General features: G+C 40.8%; 1 long non-coding RNA gene across 1 annotated transcript; it reads right to left on the reverse strand.

Moving 5' to 3' along the window:
* Positions 1 to 309: 309 nt before the first annotated feature.
* LOC146747445 (uncharacterized) lies at positions 310 to 24,868 on the reverse strand. Its single transcript, XR_014929022.1, has 2 exons — positions 24,593 to 24,868; positions 310 to 367 (listed from the first exon to the last, which is right to left on the reverse strand). It is a non-coding gene; the product is annotated as an uncharacterized LOC146747445 (long non-coding RNA).
* Positions 24,869 to 26,168: the final 1,300 nt, after the last annotated feature.

Genomic DNA, 26,168 nt, shown 5'->3' on the forward strand with positions numbered 1-26,168 from the left:
TATTTTAGTAGATGAGCAAAATGGTTTCAGAAAGGATAGAAATTGCAAAGATCATATTTATATTTTGACATCTATTATCAGGAATAGAATATCCCATGATTTATCAACCTTTGCCGCTTTCATTGATTTACGAAAAGCGTTTGACAGTGTCGATAGAGACGCATTGCTATACAAATTACTTATTAATGGAATTAACGGTGAAATGTACAAGTCTATACTAGCTATGTATAGCGACACAAATTCTTCTGTAAAACTAAATGATTTTAAAGTAAACTGGTTTAACACTGAGCAAGGCGTACGTCAGGGTGATAATCTTTCTCTTACATTATTCTCCATCTTTATTAATGATTTGGCAGTTGAAATTAACCTGAAACAAAAAGAAATAACTCTTGATAATAAAGTTAATGTTAGTATTTTGTTATACGCTGATGATATTGTGTTGCTATAATGAATTTTATATGCAAATGATGTTAAGTCATAATAAATAGGTGGTGTGAAAAATGGAAAATGTTACATTTTAGAAAAGCCAGTGAAGCTAGAAGTACATTCCAATTTTGTATTGGCGATAATGTGTTAGATTATACCAATAAGTATAAATATTTGGAGATTGTTTTGGATGAATTCGTTGATTATCCTGTAACTGCTAGTGTCGCAGCAGACTCGGCAAGTAGAGCGTTAGGAGCGTTATTTGTTAAATTTAAAACTCACAAGAATCTTGGGTTTTCCACATTTACAAAGTTATATGATGCCAGTGTCGCGCCTATATTTGATTATTGTTCCGGTGTTTGGGGTTTTAGTAAATTTGAAAAGTGCGAAATGATTCAAAATAGGGCTTTAAGATTTTTTCTTCGCACCCATAGGTTTTCCCCACTTCCGGCTGTTTAAGGTGACACTGGGTGGGTCTCATGCAGAGATCGGCGATGGGCCCATATGGTTAGACTGTGGAAGCGTATTAGTGAACTTGATGACAATAGACTAGTTAAACAAGTATTTCTGTGGGATCACTTCTAAATTATAATAATTGGTCATTGGAGATTTACCAAATTATGGAGCTCGTCGACTTAAATTATGAACACCTAATTGACGTAAATATACATGCATTAAGAGAAAATATTGCGAGGAGGTCAGAGTCATCTTGGTCAGAAGATGTTAGTCACAAACCAAAGTTATGTGTCTATGCAACTTTTATATTTGAATATAAACCAGAAAAGTATGTGCTAATAAATTTAAATTGGGGTCAAAGGTCACTATTAGCTCAACTGCGCATGGGCATTTTGTTTCTCCGCATTGAGACTGGGCGATTTAGACACAAGCCTGTAAGTGAACGAATCTGTAATTTTGTGATGCAAATGTTGTTGAGGACGAAATGCATTTTTTTTTTGACTGCCAGCAATACAATGAATTGAGGCACGAATATCTAGATTCTATTCTCAATGAAATATCTGGCATATCACGGGAACAAATACTGGTTCGTTTATTTTCAGGGCCAATAAAAAAACTTGCTTTTTTTATAGAAAAGGCTTTTTACAAAAGAAGAAATTTGTTGTACGTCTGAATTTAATGAACTACACGATTGTATTGTTGATATATTATTTCAAGCTCTCTTTCATATTAACCTGTATTTGTAAATGTAATCGTTATTATTTAATGTGACTTATAAGTTCACTGGGCTGGGCAGTTCTCTGAGCTGCAGGTCACTATAATAAATTACTTACTTACTTATACATACCTAGGAATTATCTTTAATAGCAGTGGAAACTTTAAACTAGCAATAGATAACTTAGTGATGAAAGCACAGCGAGCCCTAGGTGCACTAAGACAGACACTAAACTTGCACAATTAAATCATTTCACCAAAGAATGCCATACAACTATTCAGAAGTACAGTTCTACCAATCATATTGTATGGATCAGAAGTATGGGCAGCTTTTAACTTTAAATTATTTAAATCAAAAAATTGTAACATTATTGCAAATGATTCATTCATTCAATGACAAATTACAATTTGAACAACTGCACATCAAATTTTGCAAGCAAACATTCGGTGTACATAAAAGGTTCAGTAACATTGCTTCTAGAGCAGAGCTTGGAAGCTACCCAATCATCACTGATATATACTCATAAATGCTAAAATACCAAAGGAGAGTATTAAATTCAGAATGTAGCCCTTTGGTTCAATGTGCATTCAAGTCAGAAAGCAAACTAAATGGCAACACATGGACAGCATTTGTGAACAACTTTGAAATTACAGGAAATATCAAATGTACATGATAATGCAGAGTCCAATAGTATACAAACAAAAATGAAATTACAGAAAACCTATATTGATAACCAGTAGCAGCTAGGTCATAAACAAATGTACAAATAACTATAATTAAAGCATAACAAGTCAGCTGGTGTGACAATAGTGACCTAAGCTGTTAGGTGTGGTGTTAATGAAATGATAACATGACAGATCAGTGAGGGAGTGTAATCTGTGTGGTTAGGTGTGTGGGGTTTAATGAATATTGATTAATTTCATGACGGTGATGAGAAAATTTGCCAGATGTGTTGGGAAGTTGTAATCTTTGTGTGATTAAGTGAATGTGATTAATTAATACGTAATGATGCCTTGATACTGATAAGTTGTGTGCCTGGGAACCAATGTCATCCCCACATTGTTAACCTCAGATTACTCAGTAATCAGTCAATTAACATTGCTGGGCTGTGGAGGATGAGGAGTGGTAAATAAAGTAATGACACAAGAGACTTGATTGCCGATGAAAGGAAGGGGGGTCTCACCCCGCACGTGCAGGTGTCATAGCGGCCCCTCCCCTGATGCACCTTGGTCGTTTGAGTTACATCATGACATGGACAACGTGGTACCTGAGTGTGAGTGGTCACTACGGCAACCCTGGCAGTGGGCGTCGTAAGTGCTGTTGCCAGGGTACCAGTCTCAACATCGACTAGCACTGTGGCAAAGACACCGTGGTACCCAAGCAAGGTTGTGCATGCTGCAGTGACAGCCCCCAAATTACGAGTGGAAAAAAGTTAGGCACAGTGTAATGGCAAATGAGTCATGCAAAATTCTTATTAATCTAATTGTCCTAAGTTAAATAGGTACAGATGAAATACCTGGCCTAACGCCTATTGGCAGCTAAATACTAAGTGATAATAATGAAAATAAAAGTACAAAGGCAAAACGATTGTCAAATGAGTGACGTGCTTCAGTCAGTACGAGGCAATGAATGAAATTAACAAATTCAAACTGGACTAATAATGCAACGAATGGTTACGGGTAGAAATACATGAATAGCGAATTACAATGTTATTGAATCAAGTGTTGTACATGATAGTTCAACGAGATATTTTCGTACAGGAGTTCATATGTGTTTCAACAATACTAGAGTCTGTAATAAAAGTATAATATTGTCAACGGGAAGCCTGGATGCTACTTGCCGGAATGTTTTGCTATAGTCCGTGGTACTTTCTGTAGTGTTGCTATAGGAGTCTTGATGTAGACCTGATATGCATCACTTTGCCATCGTCCTAGGCATTTAATTACGTTACACCTCCGTTGCTTTGCACCCAGCACAATCTCCAGCCTTTCAATTCACGGATGGGTCATTTTTAACAAGACAAAGGATTACACTTGAACTGCAACGTCTCCTCGCACGAGCAGGTTTCTACAATACCAGTCAATACACCAGTCACAGCTTTCGGAGTGGGGCTGCTACCACCGCTGCTGCTGCAGGGATCCCAGACTGGCTAATTAAATGCCTAGGACGATGGCAAAGTGATGCATATCAAGTCTACATCAAGACTCCTATAGCAACACTACAGAAAGTACCACGGACTATAGCAAAACATTCCGGCAAGTAGCATCCAGGCTTCCCGTTGACAATATTATATACAGACTCTAGTATTGTTGAAACACATATGAACTCCTGTACGAAAATATCTCGTTGAACTATCATGTACAACACTTGATTCAATAACATCGTAATTCGCTATTCATGTATTTCTACCCGTAACCATTCGTTGCATTATTAGTCCAGTTTGAATTTGTTAATTTCATTCATTGCCTCGTACTGACTGAAGCACGTCACTCATTTGACAATCGTTTTGCCTTTGTACTTTTATTTTCATTATTATCACTTAGTATTTAGCTGCCAATAGGCGTTAGGCCAGGTATTTCATCTGTACCTATTTAACTTAGGACAATTAGATTAATAAGAATTTTGCATGACTCATTTGCCATTACACTGTGCCTAACGTTTTTCCACTCGTAATTTGGGGGCTGTCATTGCAGCATGCACAACCTTGCTTGGGTACCACGGTGTCCTTGCCACAGTGCTAGTCGATGTTGAGACTGGTACCCTGGCAACAGCACTTACGACGCCCACTGCCAGGGTTGCCGTAGTGACCACTCACACTCAGGTACCACGTTGTCCATGTCATGATGTAACTCAAACGACCGAGGTGCATCAGGGGAGGGGCCGCTATGACACCTGCACGTGCGGGGTGAGACCCCCCTTCCTTTCATCGGCAATCAAGTCTCTTGTGTCATTACTTTATTTACCACTCCTCATCCTCCACAGCCCAGCAATGTTAACAAGACATTTAAATCAAAATATGAATTTGAGCCACATCTAGAACTTGTAAAAAATATTAGTCATAGAACAAGTATAACCAAATTTAGAATCTCTGCTCATACACTGCCTATCGAAAGGTTAAGATACAAAGGTACATGTATGCCTCCAGAGGAAAGAATTTGTAATTTGTGTGAAGACAAGGCTATTGGTCATGAAATACATGCATTATTGGTTTGTAAGAACCAAAGGTTAATAACTAGTCATACACAATTTATTTATACTTTGTCATTGTAAAATGATAGTCTACTAACATTATCAGAACAAAACATGTTCAAACAAATCTTAAGTTCAAATGATGGTTTCATTACCAGCAGCCTGGGAAAGTTCATTATTAAACTTTTAATATTTAACATTTGTTTAACATTTATTTTATATTCTTACAATGTTTGTTTATTTGTTATTTGTTTGTTTGTTTATAAAGTAATGTATATTGACCATAGATGATGTATTTTCCATGCATTATTTTGTGTCAAATAAAATATACCAGTACTATAGTATACTAGTGACGTGGCAAATTCACACACTTCGCATCGCTCCGTGCCATCAAAGGTTGCTAGTGGTTTTGGTTTGCTCTGTGGTGTCACAGGATCTCAGCTTTCAAGCCAGGTATTTTTGTAAATATTGTACAGTTATTTTATTATTATTTGTGTTCCTTTATCGTTTTGGAAGGTGTGGCAAGGTGAACGGCAACCAAGATGGCATCTGTTCCAACAAAGACCTTGACCACACCCAAGCCTAAGTTAACAAGAAATCACGTCGTTCGCTGTGAGAACATAGAAGGCGTTTCTGTTCAAGTGTTCGTTGAGACACTTGCCAATATAATCAACAGGAATTTAATTACTGCAGCTTCCTGCATTAACAGATCTGTTGTAATTTTTCTTGCTGACGTGTCATGGGTGGAATTTGTTAGTTCTACATTGCTGATAAACATGTGGCTATACAGCCGTTGGTACGGCCATCAACCAAGGTGATATTATCAAATGTTCTCCCATTCATGCCAAATGATTGCATTGTTAGTGCCCTTTACCTATACGGTCTGGTTATGAGCAGTGTCAGAACAATTCCACTTGGTTGTAAAGGCCAGCATTGAAACATGTTCAGTCTTCCCGTAGACAGGTTTATGTGTTTTTAAAAGACGTCAATATTAATGGTTTGCTGTCAATACAGGATGATGGTCATGTGTACAATATTTATGTCTCAACTGATGAATTTTTTGCTTTCTTTGCAAAAAACCGGGGCACACACGTAAAAACTGTCCACAGTCTAATGATACACAAAACAATAAGCATGTCATAAATGTGAACACGGTACCAAGCAGTAACAGTGAACAATTAAATCACACAAATAATACTGATAAAAACAAGGGTAATCAAAGAAAGCTTAGAAAGAACTCCCATGTGCTGAGAGTATTGGAGACACATTAAATATAATTCGAAATTACTTAGCTGAAAACTAATTATGCAAATCAGAAAATTAATATGACCAGATTTGAGTGTAAAACCAATGAGGTCTGCGCAATGTAACAGAAAATCTATGTTTCCAAGTTTAATTGAAATGTGATTAGAACCAACAAATTATGAATTATTATGCTTATTAGGGAATTAGTATGAACAGATTTTTACCCCAAACTAATTAGGTTTGTACATTGTCCTAGAGCATCTTTGTACTAAGTTTCATTGAAATGGAATAATTAGTACTTTAGGTATCAGTGTGAAAGCTTAAAATTGGTTAATTATGCAAATTAGGTAATTAATATGTACAGATTTTAACCTACAATTATTCAGGTCTATCTATTGTCCTACAGCATCCATGTACATTCATTGATATGTGATGTATAGTACCCAAGATATCAGTGTGAAAGTTGGTTAATTATGCAAATTAGGTGATTAATATGCACAATATTTACCGGAAACTAATTGGGTCTGCATAATTCTAGATTCATTGAAATGTGATGATTAGTACTTTAGATATCAGTAGAAAAGCTGAAAATTAATTATGCAAATTAGGTAATTAATATGCACAATTATTTACCCTAAAACTAATCAGGTCTCTGCATAGTCCTAAAGGATCTATGTACCAAGTTTCATTGAAATGCGATGATTACTACTTGAGATACCCGTGGAAAAGCTGAAAATTAACTAATTATGCAAATTAGGTGATTAATATGCACAAATATTTATCGGAAACAATCAATCTCTGCATAGTCCTTGAGTATGTAAGTACCAAGTTTCATTGAAATGTAATGCTCACTACTTATATCAAATGCTGAAAATTAATTAATTATGCAAATTAGGTAATTAATATGTACTGATATTACCATAAAAACTATCAGGTCTGTGCAGTGTCATATGACATCTATGTACCAAGTTTCATTGAAATGTGATGATTAGTACTTATATCAAATGCTGAAAATTAATTAATTATGCAAATTAGGTAATTAATATGAACTGATATTACCATAAAAACTATCAGGTCTGTGCAGTGTCATATGACATCTATGTATCAAGTTTCATTGAAATGTGATGATTAGTACTTGAGATATCAGTGGAAAAAACGAAAATTGACTAATCATTATGCAAATTAGGTAATTAGTATCCACGGATTATTACCAAAAACTAATCAAAACCTAGCATTAGTTCAGAGCATGTATGTACAAAGTTTCATCAAAATCCAATGAGTGGTTGTTTAGATATCAGTGGAACAATCATGGAACAGCTAAAAATCAGCTAATTACCATGCAAATTAGGTAATTAATATGCACGGATTTTTACCAAAAACTAATCAAATCTGCGCATATGTTCAGAGCATCTATGTACCAAGTTTCATCAAAATCCAATGAGTGGTTGTTTAGATATCAGTGGAACAATCATGGAACAGCTAAAAATCAGCTAAATATCATGCAAATTAGGTTATTAATATGCACGGATTTTTACCAAAAACTAATCAAATCTGCGCATATGTTCAGAGCATCTATGTACCAAGTTTCATCAAAATCCAATGAGTGGTTCTTTAGATATCAGTGGAACAGTCATAGAACAGCTAAAAATTAGCTAATTATCATGCAAATTAGGTAATTAACGAGCATGGATTTTTACCAAAACCTAATCAAATCTGCGCATTGGCCCAGAGCATCTATGCACCAAGTTTCATCAAAAACCGATGTATGGTTCTTGAGATAGCAGTGGAACAGTCGGACACACATACACACATACACACACACACACACACACACTAACTGCAAAGACTCCCATTGTGTGCTTTGCACATGGGAGTCAAAAATGTCACGCATGTCGTTGAAAAAAATAGGTGAAAACACAGAACATATAGAAACAGTAGAAAACATTTTTCAAGAGATGGAAACTGAAACGTTGGTTGAAAATACAAAAAACGGAGAGGAAAATGGTGAACATGTTTTTGAGGAAATGAGCGTGATGGAAAGTGAACAATTGGGAAATGCAAATAAAAAACGTGCCTGATTTAAATCACTGGTGAATCGGGAAAAACTGAATGAAATGAAAAAAAATCAAACTGGAAGTGAAAAGGCTAACATCGAAGGTAATACTAATATAGAAATCATGAATACTTTAACTGATGAAAACCCCCCACCTCCATCTTCACCTCAACCCACCCAAAGCTCTGATGAAGCGCCGGGGAGATCCTACTTTGCAATCCGCCACCATGGACATCTACAGTCAATCAAACTTTAGCCACGGCGTCAGACTCAGCGCATGTCACAGTGTAAGGCCTGCTTATCACAATTGAGAGGGCCACCCACAGAACTCACACTGGACAGGGGGTTCTTTCACTGCTAGTAAATATCAAGTTAAAGCTCCTGGCTTTAGTACCTCTCAAAATAATTACAAGAAATAAAGCACAGAAAATACAATGAATAAAGTCACTAAAATAGGGGATTGCTGAGTGAAGTGTGCATTGGTGATAACTCACAGTTCCAGGATGTATTAATGGACGACAGGCAATGGCTTCTGCAACACAACAATGAAGAAATACAGGAGTCTTGCTTGCAGAGGAACGCTGGCATCTTTAGATTTCACTGCCAAGTCACCTGATTAATGATGATGTTTGGCCAATTTTGCGTTGGGTTAATTGCAATTACATGTCAATCAACACATCTAAATCAAATGGTGAAATAATTAAAACAGTCAGTTTCGAAAAGTCGCTCGGGGTGGTTTTAGATAAAACTCTATCATGGGATTATCATGTTGATATGCTTTGTAAAAAGCTTAGCCAAAGAATTGGTGTTCTTATGAGAGTTCGCAGCTTCTTACCAATTTCCGTCAGAAGAACATTGTATTTTTCATTTATTCAGTCGTTATTGGACTATTGCTGTATAGTATGGGGAAATACAAGTCAATCAAATTTATGTCGGGTGTATAAGCTTCAGAAAAGGGCAGTTCGTGTGATTTCCTCTGACAACTTTAGCCAATCGTCGTTTGAACTGTTCAAAAAACATAGTATCTTGCCTATCGATTACAGAATTTCATATTTTCTAGGTATCGTAATGTATATGGCAACCAATGGCTTGGCGCCTTTATATATAAGTGAAATGTTCAGTCCTATCTCCCAAACCCACAAGTATAGTACACGGTTCCTCTCCTAAAAATACTGTACACATTACTAAATGGAAAACATCCATGGGTCAGAGGACATTTCAGTATAGAGGGGTAACCCTATGGAATAACTTGCCATTCCATATCAGAAATTCAGCCTCTTTAGGCATTTTTAAGAAAACCTACAAAATTTATCTGAGTGAAAAATTTGTTGTAAATGGCTCAAGCCTATAATTTTGTATATTGTGTTTTTTGTCCCTACAGAGGGCCCAATGAAAATTACTTTATTGTATATTGGCCTACCCTCTTTAAGTAAAGTGTTAAATAAATAAATAAATAAATAAATGATTTTTCACTATTATCAAGTGTACCTGTTTCGCTTTCAGGTTTGTCAGTTGAAAGTCATAGTTTTTCTCAGTCACAGTATCAAGTGATATACACAAAGAAACTGAAAATCATAACTCTGGTGATGAAGGGTCGGTCATTTCTGAATAGTAACCCATTTAATCTCTATAATGTTTATGCTACCATAGATGGACATGAGCGTGTTAAATGTTTTCAGCAACTAAAGCAACATCTCAAAAAATTGAATGATGATCCTGTTATTGTTTGGGGTGATTTTAATTGCACACTTGCACCTGGCATTGACTGTAATGGTGGTAGGCAGCCAGACATGCGCATCTCGCACGCACTACGCTCTGTGCTTGATCAGTTTGAGTTAATCGATGCATGGCGTCCTCACCATGGCAACAACACAAATTTCCAATGGGGGCGTGACAACAATCTTGTATGCCTTAACAGATTTTACATCTACAAGCATATGCGCAGTTGTTTGGTGTTTGATGTCCTTGAAGACGCAAAATATGTAAAATTTAATTACAGAATTGTGGGCCCAATGGCAAACTCAATGTAACACTTTCACAAATTTGCAAACATGGTAGGACATTGGGAAGCACAAAATCAAAATGTTGACACAAGACTACTGTCATTTCAAACAAGTCATTGAAAATGACACAGTCCCCGTTAAGTTGTGCTCGTCATATTAAAGCAGAGGGGTTGTCGTGAGCGTGTCTTTGAAACTTGATTTCCAAGTGGCGTATACAATAGATTGTTTATTTACATCAAAACACGCGTTTCGTGTCATAGTAATATGGCCAAAATAAAAACAGCCGTTATTCAGCCATCTTCGATCTGATTATGAAACACACTGATATGTATGATGTATGTGCCAAATACGAATGAAAATGGTACATAAATTGTGGAAATATAGCAGTAAGGCCAAAAAGTCAGATGGCTGTCAATCGGCCATCCTTGACCAGATTTTGAAACAAATTGTCATGGACATGCATCCTAATATGTATAAAGTACATGTATTTGCCAAATTTGAATGAAAACTGACAGAGCACGTCCAAGATACCGCATAAAAAAACAAAAACAAGATGCCTGCCAGTCGACCATCTTTGATCCAATTGCGAAATAAATTGTCATGGACATGTATCCTAACATGTATAATCTATGTACCAAGTTTGAATGACAACTGACAAAGCATGTCCAAAATACAACATTTTCAAAAAACAAGATGGCTGCCAGTCGGCCATTTTGAATCGAATCGCTAAACCACTGCATGTGCATATGTCCCACATAAGGTACTAGGCGCATGCAAAGAATGAACGGAATCGGTCCACAGGATTATGAAATAGACGTTGGATAGACTGACGCATGGACAGACGGACACACGGACGGTCGAACGAACAGACTCAGGAACTCACGGACGGTCGGGGACATGTATCCTAACATGTATGATCTATGTACTAAATTTGAATGAAAACTGACAAAGCATGTCCAAAATACGACATTTACAAAAAACAAGATGGCTGCCAGTCGGCCATCTTTGATCCAATTGTGAAATAAATCATCATGGACATGTATCCTAACATGTATAATCTATGTACCAAGTTTGAATGAAAACTGACAAAGCATGTCCAAAACACAACATTTTCAAAAAACAAGATGGCTGCCAGTCTGCCATTTTGAATCGAATCGCTAAACCACTGCATGTGCATATGTCCCACATAAAGTACTAGGCACATGCAAAGAATGAACGGAATCGATCCAAGGGATTCTGAGATATGACTCCGGACGGACACATGAGCGCACGGACACACAGACGCACGAACGGACGGAGACCGAATTATAAGTCCCCGTTTTTGGACTTCGTCCGAACGGGGACTAACAAGAATAAGCGTGCTTTAGAAAATGATATCAATAAAATGGAACATGCAACAAACATCACTTCTCCTTCCCGTGATTATCAGGAAAAAAGGGAGACTCTGTCACGCCTTGAACAGCACGAAAACAGGTTTTGCCATTTGAGCCCATCACAAATATTGGCGATCCGCTCCGCTAGGATTGCCCTTATAATCACTTTTGTCGTTTTGTGTGTGTGTGTGTGTGTGTGTCTGTGTGTGTACATTTCCAGTGTTCCAGTGTTCACGTATTATTTCTTCTGTGATTTTTTTGGCTTGGCCGATTTCGTTCAAACTTGGCAGGTAGGTCACACCTTAACCCTAGTTATAAGGAAAAATCGGGAACATTTTTTTGGCCCACCGTTGCCATAGCAACAGCCAAAAAACTGATTTTTGGATAGCTTCGCGCCAAATGTATCTCCTCCTACAAATTTGGGATAAAATACTTCAAACATAGCTCATTCTACTCAGCTTGAGTGTGGGCACAAAGTTATCATTTGAATTTTTGATATCTGTTTTCATTACCGAGAAATTTGACCCCAAAGTTGGGGTAACTTTTCACCAGCAACGGCCCGGCTGGTTTTGTTCATACTTCACAGGTAGGTCGTGCCGTCACTAATTGGAAAAAAATCCTGGCCCACCACTGCCATTGCAACATCCAAAAACTGATTTTTGAATACTTTCGCCCCAAATGTATTACCTCCTACCAGTTTTGTACACAGTCAGCTGGCATCGGTGTCGCTGGGTGTATATGATAAAGGGAAGTTGTGCAACCAAATTTGCCGAGTTCGCAGTTTTTCGCCAATAAAAAAATAACTAAAGCAACAACTCACGGTTTTTCAGCATTTTTGTAATAAAGACATTATTCTCTATCAATAATCCGCCCAAAACAGGAACATTTCTACTAATTCTTGTGTTTTTTAGACGTTTTTCGAAAAACCTGCTATTAGGCTGCAAAAGTAGAACATTCCGGAGGGGGCGAAAGGGAAGAGCCAAATTTAACGCGTAAAAATAGAACGCGTATTTTGACCTCTATGCGGTCGTTGCCAAAGAGCCCTGCGTCCATCGCCTGGCAATGCTCTTCTGTTTCACCAGTTGCGTCTTTTGACTAAAATTTGGGCAGTACTGTCAGTCACGAAAATTTATGAATAAATTAATACACATAAAATATGAATCACGGGCTAATTCAATGGTCACCGAACACTCCACTACTAAACAATCTGTGGCAAGATAGTAGCGTACTGTATATTTGACCCAGATTTGACAAGCGTGGTACAGTTTTTTGCGCGTGTCCGTAATAACGCGCACAAAGGATTGTGGGACAGAGTCCTTTATTTGCTGGCATTCTTGACTTTTGACTGCAGTTCTTTTTTTCTATTTTAGAGTAAATGCTTCTGATATGCTCTTAGGTTGCTTAATATCCGTCTGAAATTCTAGACTGTGGCCATATTTTTCGATTAAGAGTCGTATATTTAAATTACTCACTGTGACTAGTGTTTTGCATTATGAAGTATATTGTTATGAAGGTCAACACACTGCAATTTAGGTAAATATTTACCATTTCGTTACTTCATTATTTCGCTTTCCAGCATTTCCGGGAAACGCTTCATTCTAAAAAATGCTATCGCAAAACGGTTGGAAATAATAAATGTAACAGCAGAATACGTCCTAGCACAGTCACTCTACTAGGAGAGAGTAACTGTGGTCCTAGTACTAAACTAAGTGACTTCTAAAGACTGAATGGTGTTTGCGAACTTCGTATTAGTTATAAACCGACGTCAGCTTCACGTTTATGTCACCATGGAAACAGCCAAAAAACATGTTGCTTGTTTTTGAGCGGAGCGGATCGCCAACCAGCCTACCGACTTGTCTAAATGAGTCTGACGCCCCCAGTTCAAATTTTTTCACTCGCAAATTTTATGCATCCTTTTACACACCCAGTAACACTGATGAAACTGCAACTGTCCAACTGTCAATGCCCATAATGCATGCATTCACATGACATAGCAGCTGCAACTGTCCATGCCCATAATACATGCCGTCACATGACATAGCAGCTGCAACTGTCCATGCCCATAATGCATGCCGTCACATGACATATCAGCTGCAACTGTCCATGCCCATAATGCATGCCTTCACATGACATAGCAGCTGCAACTGTCCCCACCCATAATTCATGCCTTCACATTACATATCAGCTGCAACTGTCCACACCCATAATTCATGCCGTCACATGACATAGCAGCTGCAACTGTCCATGCCAATAATGCATGCCTTCACATGACATAGCAGCTGCAACTGTCCATGCCCATAATACATGCCGTCACATGACATATCAGCTGCAACTGTCCATGCCCATAATGCATGCCTTCACATGACATAGCAGCTGCAACTGTCCCCACCCATAATTCATGCCTTCACATGACATAGCAGCTGCAACAGTCCATGCCCATAATACATGCCGTCACATGACATATCAGCTGCAACAGTCCATGCCCATAATACATGCCGTCACATGACATATCAGCTGCAACTGTCCACACCCATAATTCATGCCGTCACATGACATAGCAGCTGCAACTGTCCACACCCATAATTCATGCCGTCACATGACATAGCAGCTGCAACTGTCCATGCCCATAACACATTCCTTCACATGACATATCAGCTGCAACTGTCCACACCCATAATTCATGCCGTCACATGACATAGCAGCTGCAACTGTCCATGCCCATAACACATTCCTTCACATGACATAGCAGCTGCAACTGTCCACACCCATAATTCATGCCATCACATGACATAGCAGCTGCAACTGTCCATGCCCATAATACATGCATTCACATGACATATCAGCTGCAACTGTCCACACCCATAATTCATGCCGTCACATGACATAGCAGCTGCAACTGTCCATGCCCATAATACATGCCTTCACATGACATAGCAGCTGCAACTGTCCCCACCCATAATTCATGCCTTCACATGACATAGCAGCTGCAACTGTCCAAACCCATAATTCATGCCTTCACATGACATAGCAGCTGCAACTGTCCACACCCATAATTCATGCCTTCACATGACATAGCAGCTGCAACTGTCCATGCCCATAATTCATGTCTTCACATGACATAGCAGCTGCAACTGTCCACACCCATAATTCATGCCTTCACATGACATAGCAGCTGCAACTGTCCCCACCCATAATTCATGCCTTCACATGACATAGCAGCTGCAACTGTCCCCACCCATAATTCATGCCTTCACATGACATAGCAGCTGCAACTGTCCACACCCATAATACATGCCTTCACATGACATAGCAGCTGCAACTGTCCATGCCCATAATGCATGCCGTCACATGACATTACAGCTGCAACTGTCCATGCCCATAATGCATGCCGTCACATGACATATCAGCTGCAACTGTCCCCACCCATAATTCATGCCTTCACATGACATAACAGCTGCAACTGTCCATGCCCCTAATGCATGCCTTCACATGACATTACAGCTGCAACTGTCCATGCCTATAATACATGCCGTCACATGACATAGCAGCTGCAACTGTCCATGCCCATAATGCATGCCTTCACATGACATAGCAGCTGCAACTGTCCACACCCATAATTCATGCCGTCACATGACAAAGCAGCTGCAACTGTCCATGCCAATAATGCATGCCTTCACATGACATAGCAGCTGCAACTGTCCATGCCCATAATACATGCCGTCACATGACATATCAGCTGCAACTGTCCATGCCCATAATGCATGCCTTCACATGACATAGCAGCTGCAACTGTCCCCACCCATAATTCATGCCTTCACATGACATAGCAGCTGCAACAGTCCATGCCCATAATACATGCCGTCACATGACATATCAGCTGCAACAGTCCATGCCCATAATACATGCCGTCACATGACATATCAGCTGCAACTGTCCACACCCATAATTCATGCCATCACATGACATAGCAGCTGCAACTGTCCATGCCCATAATACATGCCGTCACATGACATATCAGCTGCAACTGTCCACACCCATAATTCATGCCATCACATGACATAGCAGCTGCAACTGTCCATGCCCATAACACATTCCTTCACATGACATAGCAGCTGCAACTGTCCACACCCATAATTCATGCCATCACATGACATAGCAGCTGCAACTGTCCATGCCCATAATACATGCCTTCACATGACATATCAGCTGCAACTGTCCACACCCATAATTCATGCCGTCACATGACATAGCAGCTGCAACTGTCCATGCCCATAATATATGCCTTCACATGACATAGCAGCTGCAACTGTCCCCACCCATAATTCATGCCTTCACATGACATAGCAGCTGCAACTGTCCAAACCCATAATTCATGCCTTCACATGACATAGCAGCTGCAACTGTCCACACCCATAATTCATGCCTTCACATGACATAGCAGCTGCAACTGTCCCCACCCATAATTCATGCCTTCACATGACATAGCAGCTGCAACTGTCCCCACCCATAATTCATGCCTTCACATGACATAGCAGCTGCAACTGTCCCCACCCATAAGTCATGCCTTCACATGACATAGCAGCTGCAACTGTCCACACCCATAATACATGCCTTCACATGACATAGCAGCTGCAACTGTCCATGCCCATAATGCATGCCGTCACATGACATTGCAGCTGCAACTGTCCATGCCCATAATGCATGCCGTCACATGACATATCAGCTGCAACTGTCCCCACCCATAATTCATGCCTTCGCATGACATAACAGCTGCAACTGTCCATGCCCCTAATGCATGCCTTCACATGACATTACAGCTGCAACTGTCCATGCCTATAATACATGCCGTCACATGACATAGCAGCTGCAACTGTCCATGCCCATAATGCATGCAGTCACATGACATATCAGCTGCAACTGTCCACACCCATAATGCATGCCGTCACATGACATATCAGCTGCAACTGTCCATGCCCATAATGCATGCCGTCACATGACATATCAGCTGCAACTGTCCATGCCCATAATGCATGCCTTCACATGACAAAGCAGCTGCAACTGTCCACACCCATAATTCATGCCTTCACATGACATAGCAGCTGCAACTGTCCACACCCATATTTCATGCCTTCACATGACATAGCAGCTGCAACTGTCCACACCCATAATTCATGCCTTCACATGACATAGCAGCTGCAACTGTCCCCACCCATAATTCATGCCTTCACATGACATAGCAGCTGCAACTGTCCCCACCCATAATTCATGCCTTCTCATGACATAGCAGCTGCAACTGTCCATGCCCCTAATGCATGCCTTCACATGAAATAACAGCTGCAACTGTCCATGCCTATAATACATGCCGTCACATGACATATCAGCTGCAACTGTCCATGCCCATAATGCATGCCGTCACATGACATTGCAGCTGCAACTGTCCATGCCCATAATGCATGCTGTCACATGACATATCAGCTGCAACTGTCCACACCCATAATGCATGCCGTCACATGACATATCAGCTGCAACTGTCCATGCCCATAATGCATGCCGTCACATGACATATCAGCTGCAACTGTCCAAGCCCATAATGCATGCCTTCACATGACAAAGCAGCTGCAACTGCCCATACCCATAATACATGCCGTCACATGACATAACAGCTGCAACTGTCCATGCCCATAATGCTTGCCTTCACATGACAAAGCAGCTGCAACTGTCCATGCCCATAATACATGCCTTCACATGACATAGCAGCTGCAACTGTCCATGCCCATAATACGTGCCTTCACATGACATATCAGTTGCAACTGCCCATGCCCATAATACATGCCGTCACATGACATAGCAGCTGCAACTGTCCATGCCCATAATACATGCCGTCACATGACAGCAGCAGCAAATGTCCACACCCATAATTCATGCCTTCACATGACAAAGCAGCTGCAACTGTCCATGCCCATAATTCATGCCTTCACATGACATAGCAGCTGCAACTGTCCATGCCCATAATTCATGCCTTCACATGACATATCAGCTGCAACTGTCCATGCCTATAATACATGCCTTCACATGACATATCAGCTGCAACTGTCCATGCCCATAATGCATGCCGTCACATGACATTGCAGCTGCAACTGTCCACACCCATAATTCATGCCTTCACATGACATAGCAGCTGCAACTGTCCATGCCCATAATTCATGCCTTCACATGACATAGCAGCTGCAACTGTCCATGCCCATAATTCATGCCTTCACATGACATATCAGCTGCAACTGTCCATGCCTATAATACATGCCTTAACATGACATATCACCTGCAACTGTCCATGACCATAATGCATGCCGTCACATGACATTGCAGCTGCAACTGTCCACACCCATAATTCATGCCGTCACATGACATAGCAGCTGCAACTGTCCATGCCCATAACACATTCCTTCACATGACATAGCAGCTGCAACTGTCCACACCCATAATTCATGCCATCACATGACATAGCAGCTGCAACTGTCCATGCCCATAATACATGCATTCACATGACATATCAGCTGCAACTGTCCACACCCATAATTCATGCCGTCACATGACATAGCAGCTGCAACTGTCCATGCCCATAATACATGCCTTCACATGACATAGCAGCTGCAACTGTCCCCACCCATAATTCATGCCTTCACATGACATAGCAGCTGCAACTGTCCAAACCCATAATTCATGCCTTCACATGACATAGCAGCTGCAACTGTCCACACCCATAATTCATGCCTTCACATGACATAGCAGCTGCAACTGTCCCCACCCATAATTCATGCCTTCACATGACATAGCAGCTGCAACTGTCCCCACCCATAATTCATGCCTTCACATGACATAGCAGCTGCAACTGTCCACACCCATAATACATGCCTTCACATGACATAGCAGCTGCAACTGTCCATGCCCATAATGCATGCCGTCACATGACATTACAGCTGCAACTGTCCATGCCCATAATGCATGCCGTCACATGACATATCAGCTGCAACTGTCCCCACCCATAATTCATGCCTTCACATGACATAACAGCTGCAACTGTCCATGCCCCTAATGCATGCCTTCACATGACATTACAGCTGCAACTGTCCATGCCTATAATACATGCCGTCACATGACATAGCAGCTGCAACTGTCCATGCCCATAATGCATGCCTTCACATGACATAGCAGCTGCAACTGTCCACACCCATAATTCATGCCGTCACATGACAAAGCAGCTGCAACTGTCCATGCCAATAATGCATGCCTTCACATGACATAGCAGCTGCAACTGTCCATGCCCATAATACATGCCGTCACATGACATATCAGCTGCAACTGTCCATGCCCATAATGCATGCCTTCACATGACATAGCAGCTGCAACTGTCCCCACCCATAATTCATGCCTTCACATGACATAGCAGCTGCAACAGTCCATGCCCATAATACATGCCGTCACATGACATATCAGCTGCAACAGTCCATGCCCATAATACATGCCGTCACATGACATATCAGCTGCAACTGTCCACACCCATAATTCATGCCATCACATGACATAGCAGCTGCAACTGTCCATGCCCATAATACATGCCGTCACATGACATATCAGCTGCAACTGTCCACACCCATAATTCATGCCATCACATGACATAGCAGCTGCAACTGTCCATGCCCATAACACATTCCTTCACATGACATAGCAGCTGCAACTGTCCACACCCATAATTCATGCCATCACATGACATAGCAGCTGCAACTGTCCATGCCCATAATACATGCCTTCACATGACATATCAGCTGCAACTGTCCACACCCATAATTCATGCCGTCACATGACATAGCAGCTGCAACTGTCCATGCCCATAATATATGCCTTCACATGACATAGCAGCTGCAACTGTCCCCACCCATAATTCATGCCTTCACATGACATAGCAGCTGCAACTGTCCAAACCCATAATTCATGCCTTCACATGACATAGCAGCTGCAACTGTCCACACCCATAATTCATGCCTTCACATGACATAGCAGCTGCAACTGTCCCCACCCATAATTCATGCCTTCACATGACATAGCAGCTGCAACTGTCCCCACCCATAATTCATGCCTTCACATGACATAGCAGCTGCAACTGTCCCCACCCATAAGTCATGCCTTCACATGACATAGCAGCTGCAACTGTCCACACCCATAATACATGCCTTCACATGACATAGCAGCTGCAACTGTCCATGCCCATAATGCATGCCGTCACATGACATTGCAGCTGCAACTGTCCATGCCCATAATGCATGCCGTCACATGACATATCAGCTGCAACTGTCCCCACCCATAATTCATGCCTTCGCATGACATAACAGCTGCAACTGTCCATGCCCCTAATGCATGCCTTCACATGACATTACAGCTGCAACTGTCCATGCCTATAATACATGCCGTCACATGACATAGCAGCTGCAACTGTCCATGCCCATAATGCATGCAGTCACATGACATATCAGCTGCAACTGTCCACACCCATAATGCATGCCGTCACATGACATATCAGCTGCAACTGTCCATGCCCATAATGCATGCCGTCACATGACATATCAGCTGCAACTGTCCATGCCCATAATGCATGCCTTCACATGACAAAGCAGCTGCAACTGTCCACACCCATAATTCATGCCTTCACATGACATAGCAGCTGCAACTGTCCACACCCATATTTCATGCCTTCACATGACATAGCAGCTGCAACTGTCCACACCCATAATTCATGCCTTCACATGACATAGCAGCTGCAACTGTCCCCACCCATAATTCATGCCTTCACATGACATAGCAGCTGCAACTGTCCCCACCCATAATTCATGCCTTCTCATGACATAGCAGCTGCAACTGTCCATGCCCCTAATGCATGCCTTCACATGACATAACAGCTGCAACTGTCCATGCCTATAATACATGCCGTCACATGACATATCAGCTGCAACTGTCCATGCCCATAATGCATGCCGTCACATGACATTGCAGCTGCAACTGTCCATGCCCATAATGCATGCTGTCACATGACATATCAGCTGCAACTGTCCACACCCATAATGCATGCCGTCACATGACATATCAGCTGCAACTGTCCATGCCCATAATGCATGCCGTCACATGACATATCAGCTGCAACTGTCCAAGCCCATAATGCATGCCTTCACATGACAAAGCAGCTGCAACTGCCCATACCCATAATACATGCCGTCACATGACATAACAGCTGCAACTGTCCATGCCCATAATGCTTGCCTTCACATGACAAAGCAGCTGCAACTGTCCATGCCCATAATACATGCCTTCACATGACATAGCAGCTGCAACTGTCCATGCCCATAATACGTGCCTTCACATGACATATCAGTTGCAACTGCCCATGCCCATAATACATGCCGTCACATGACATAGCAGCTGCAACTGTCCATGCCCATAATACATGCCGTCACATGACAGCAGCAGCAAATGTCCACACCCATAATTCATGCCTTCACATGACAAAGCAGCTGCAACTGTCCATGCCCATAATTCATGCCTTCACATGACATAGCAGCTGCAACTGTCCATGCCCATAATTCATGCCTTCACATGACATATCAGCTGCAACTGTCCATGCCTATAATACATGCCTTCACATGACATATCAGCTGCAACTGTCCATGCCCATAATGCATGCCGTCACATGACATTGCAGCTGCAACTGTCCACACCCATAATTCATGCCTTCACATGACATAGCAGCTGCAACTGTCCATGCCCATAATTCATGCCTTCACATGACATAGCAGCTGCAACTGTCCATGCCCATAATTCATGCCTTCACATGACATATCAGCTGCAACTGTCCATGCCTATAATACATGCCTTAACATGACATATCACCTGCAACTGTCCATGACCATAATGCATGCCGTCACATGACATTGCAGCTGCAACTGTCCACACCCATAATTCATGCCTTCACATGACATAGCAGCTGCCACTGTCCACACCCATAATATATGCTTCACATGACATAACAGCTGCAACTGTCCACACCCATAATGCATGCCTTCACATGACATAGCAGCTGCAACTGTCCATGCCCATAATACATGCCGTCACATGACATAGCAGCTGCAACTGTCCACACCCATAATTCATGCCTTCACATGACATATCACCTGCAACTGTCCATGACCATAATGCATGCTGTCACATGACATTGCAGCTGCAACTGTCCACACCCATAATTCATGCCTTCACATGACATAGCAGCTGCCACTGTCCACACCCATAATACATGCTTCACATGACATAACAGCTGCAACTGTCCACACCCATAATGCATGCCTTCACATGACATAGCAGCTGCAACTGTCCATGCCCATAATGCATGCCGTCACATGACATTGCAGCTGCAACTGTCCACACCCATAATTCATGCCTTCACATGACATAGCAGCTGCAACTGTCCACACCCATAATACATGCTTCACATGACATAACAGCTGCAACTGTCCACACCCATAATGCATGCCTTCACATGACATAGCAGCTGCAACTGTCCATGCCCATAATACATGCCTTCACATGACATAACAGCTGCAACTGTCCATGCCCATAATGCATGCCTTCACATGACAAAGCAGCTGCAACTGTCCATGCCCATAATACATGCCTTCACATGACATAACAGCTGCAACTGTCCATGCCCATAATGCATGCCATCACATGACATTGCAGCTGCAACTGTCCACACCCATAATGCATGCCTTCACATGACATAGCAGCTGCAACTGTCCATGCCCATAACACATGCCTTCACATGACATAGCAGCTGCAACTGTCCATATCCATAATGCATGCCTTCACATGACATAGCAGCTGCAACTGTCCATGCCCATAATACATGCCTTCACATGACATAACAGCTGCAACTGTCCACACCTATAATGCATGCCTTCACATGACATAGCAGCTGCAACTGTCCATGTCCATAATACATGCCTTCACATGACATAGCAGCTGCAACTGTCCATGCCCATAATGCATGCCATCACATGACATTGCAGCTGCAACTGTCCACACCCATAATGCATGCCTTCACATGACATAGCAGCTGCAACTGTCCATGCCCATAACACATGCCTTCACATGACATAGCAGCTGCAACTGTCCATACCCATAATGCATGCCTTCACATGACATAGCAGCTGCAACTGTCCATGCCCATAATACATGCCTTCACATGACATTGCAGCTGCAACTGTCCACACCCATAATGCATGCCTTCACATGACATAGCAGCTGCAACTGTCCATGCCCATAACACATGCCTTCACATGACATAGCAGCTGCAACTGTCCATGCCCATAATACATGCCGTCACATGACATAGCAGCTGCAACTGTCCATGCCCATAATACATGCCTTCACATGATATAGCAGCTGCAACTGTCCATGCCCATAATATATGCCGTCACATGACATAGCAGCTGCAACTGTCCACACCCATAACACATGCCTTCACATGACATATCAGCTGCAACTGTCCATGCCCACAATACATGCCTTCACATGACATAGCAGCTGCAACTGTCCATGCCCATAATACATGCCTTCACATGATATAGCAGCTGCAACTGTCCATGCCCATAATACATGCCTTCACATGACATAGCAGCTGCAACTGTACACTTATTCAAAATGAAGCACTTACACATTGAATAATATTGAACTAATGAACTTGAACTTATAACTTTGCGATGGTTGATGTAACCTTTGCGATGGTTGATGTAACCTTTGTGATGGTTCACCAGGTAACTAGCCACTAGGAGTCAGTTTTGAACATATTCAAACAACACAAATTACAACTAGCCATTTTTGTTCCAAATGTTATTAATAACAGGTTGCCACATATTGCAAGATTACTATACCCAATTTTTCATTCACATAGTAGCAGGCAAAATCAAAGAAACGATCTCAAAATCCCCCAAACAGAATGCCAAATTAATATCTTGCAATCTGTGATTTACTGCACAGGGGTCGGACTCGAATAGTTTGTAAACCACAACTATTTTTTGACTCCTATTCCTTTTGTTTTTTGTGTATTGTTCAGACAGACCTTTTTTAATGGAATAAACATCTATCTACATGTATCTATCTATCATTCTATCTATCTAAGTTGCATGATGTTACAATACCATTTCTGGATCTTAACCATTTTCATTCATAAAAATTATATTTATAAAACCTTTATAAGGTCCCTAGGTTTCTGCCATTTACTGTATTGAAGGATTCTCCAATTTTACTGGTAATATCATAATTATGAAGGTGGTCATTAATCAAACTGCGCATGTGCGACATTTTTGTTGATAAACACTGATTTTTCCCATAATCCACATCTAATGAAAATCATAGGTATGAGTTTTGACCTGGGTGCAATGTACACAATTGATTCCTTTGATACCTTCCAATCACCAAAGAAAAGTACTGGTAATGCTGCATTGTTAATACAGTAATCTAGTTACAGATCAAGTAATACCCTATTTGTTCTATTATGAATACTTAAATGAAAAAGAGAACAGGTCTGTATTAACATTGTGTTTCATAACACAACAAATGTATTCTCTTCCCCTCATAAATTATTAATGAATTTCACAATTGAAACTTAATTGAGAGATTTCTATACGCCAACAGAATAACACTGAAACATTTTCAAATGATGTCATTGAGCCCTGTGCATTGATATTTATAAATATTTACAAAAATGAAGGGAATATCTTTGTAGCAATGCATAACAAACCAGTTCTCTTTATTATATACCCTATATATAAAATATGTTTTTGAAATTTAGACTCTCACCACTTTGGTTATTATCGCGAAATGTCTTGTCTTCATAAAAAAATATAAATTTCACAATTCAAACTGAAACTATTGGCCGATTGAAAAACATTGAATTTTTTTCAAATTATAGTGTTGTGCACTGTGCTTTTTGATAGACTGGATTTAGGAATCCCTAAAAAGAGAGCTCGGACCTTAAATAAGGATGTAACTTAATTGGCGCCGAGTTGACAAGTTGACAATGACAACTTACTTTCTTCGTTGGCAGTGGAGTCGCTCCTCGTTCTTCTTCAGATGATGTACTTCCATCGTTACGGTTGCTATCCTCAGAATTTATCTGTCGTCTGCTCCCGTTGTCGTCATGGTTTGACTCGCACTGAAAGCCGACATTCGGAGACGTTGACCTACTTTCGCCACCAGGTTCCTGTTTCGTTGACACCATCTTGCCCTCCGTTACACGTAAACGGCACTCATTTCGTAAAATGCTTCGTATTACAATCGTCAACACGCCATGTTTTTCAAACAGCTGTTACACAAATCAACACTAAAAATAGCGCTATAATTAACATGCCATCATTCGTCGTAATACTGTAAAATACTTTATTTTAGCTAGAATAATTTTCGTTGAAAAGATTTTTTTGGATGCTTTGTATGGAATTTATTCGCACTAATTTTTGAATGTTAAATATAGGAAAAATATACATATGTATATTCACTCAGGCTGGATTTTATTTTCACTGAATCAGCCTATCAGCAAAAATAAAATCCAAGCGATAATTATTTTACAGTTTTGGCGCACTTATTGTTTCGTATCATTTCATTTTAATGCAATTATTTACTTTCACTGTTTATTATTTATTTATTTGGTTTTATCGCACAGTCGCCGGTGGCAAAAAACAAAAGAAAGAGTGTTCATACGTATCACAAAAGACCAACAACTTTCGACCACAGGATATTGCGGAGCAGAATTCCGTAGTGTGTGTACATTAACAAGAAAGGGTGTAAATGTAATGAGGTTTAAACGAGACTCATCATAAGAACTGGCTTAATATCTTCCGAGTCGATATACCGTCACTTGCCATAATAATAATATGAGGTTATACGAGGATACCTCAAAGTATGCACGAACTTGAAGACAGTACAGCGACAGTATCGGCCGACGCGCAGCGGAGTCGATGCGACCGCGAATGCATACTTTTCGGTATCCTCGTAATAACCTTATTATTATACATCCTTTCCTCCCAAGGATATTAGTACATCATAGGAATGCCGAAATAAAAAAAGTTTAGAACAGATTGAGCGAACTTCTTTGTATGGGGTCCGGCCAAACCCTGGGGCTGCCATGTTTGTGTTTATTATCAGAGGACGCTTGCGCGCGTAATCGTTCACTAGTATGGTAGGATGGAAATATCCCGTAAAATACCACAAAAATAGGGCATGGTGTAACGTATGGCGTTACGGCGACATGTGTATAATAATTGTTTTTATGACAATGTCACTTTCATCAAGGTATTTAAACCTTAAAGGTATTTAAACCTTGATGCACTACTCGTGATATGCGCACAGTCAATTTGAGTTTGTACATGTTTTTGTTTGTTTTTTATGAAAAGATCAGTTCATTAATATTGGTAGACACGCATTATTCCCATCCACGTCTGTATGAATAACCCACATCACTTAATTGTTTTGTTTTTTTGTATATTCTAATGAGAATGTTCTGGATATTTCAGAAGATGAGTTCACGATGTACACTGCTAGATATATTTCAGTTGTAGAACGGATGTTCATCACGATTACATCGTGAGTGGTGACGTCACACTTTTAGATTT

The sequence above is a fragment of the Saccoglossus kowalevskii genome, chromosome 3 (genome assembly GCF_978046115.1).
Source record: "Saccoglossus kowalevskii chromosome 3, keSacKowa6.1, whole genome shotgun sequence".
Taxonomy (NCBI): Eukaryota; Metazoa; Hemichordata; class Enteropneusta; family Harrimaniidae; genus Saccoglossus; species Saccoglossus kowalevskii.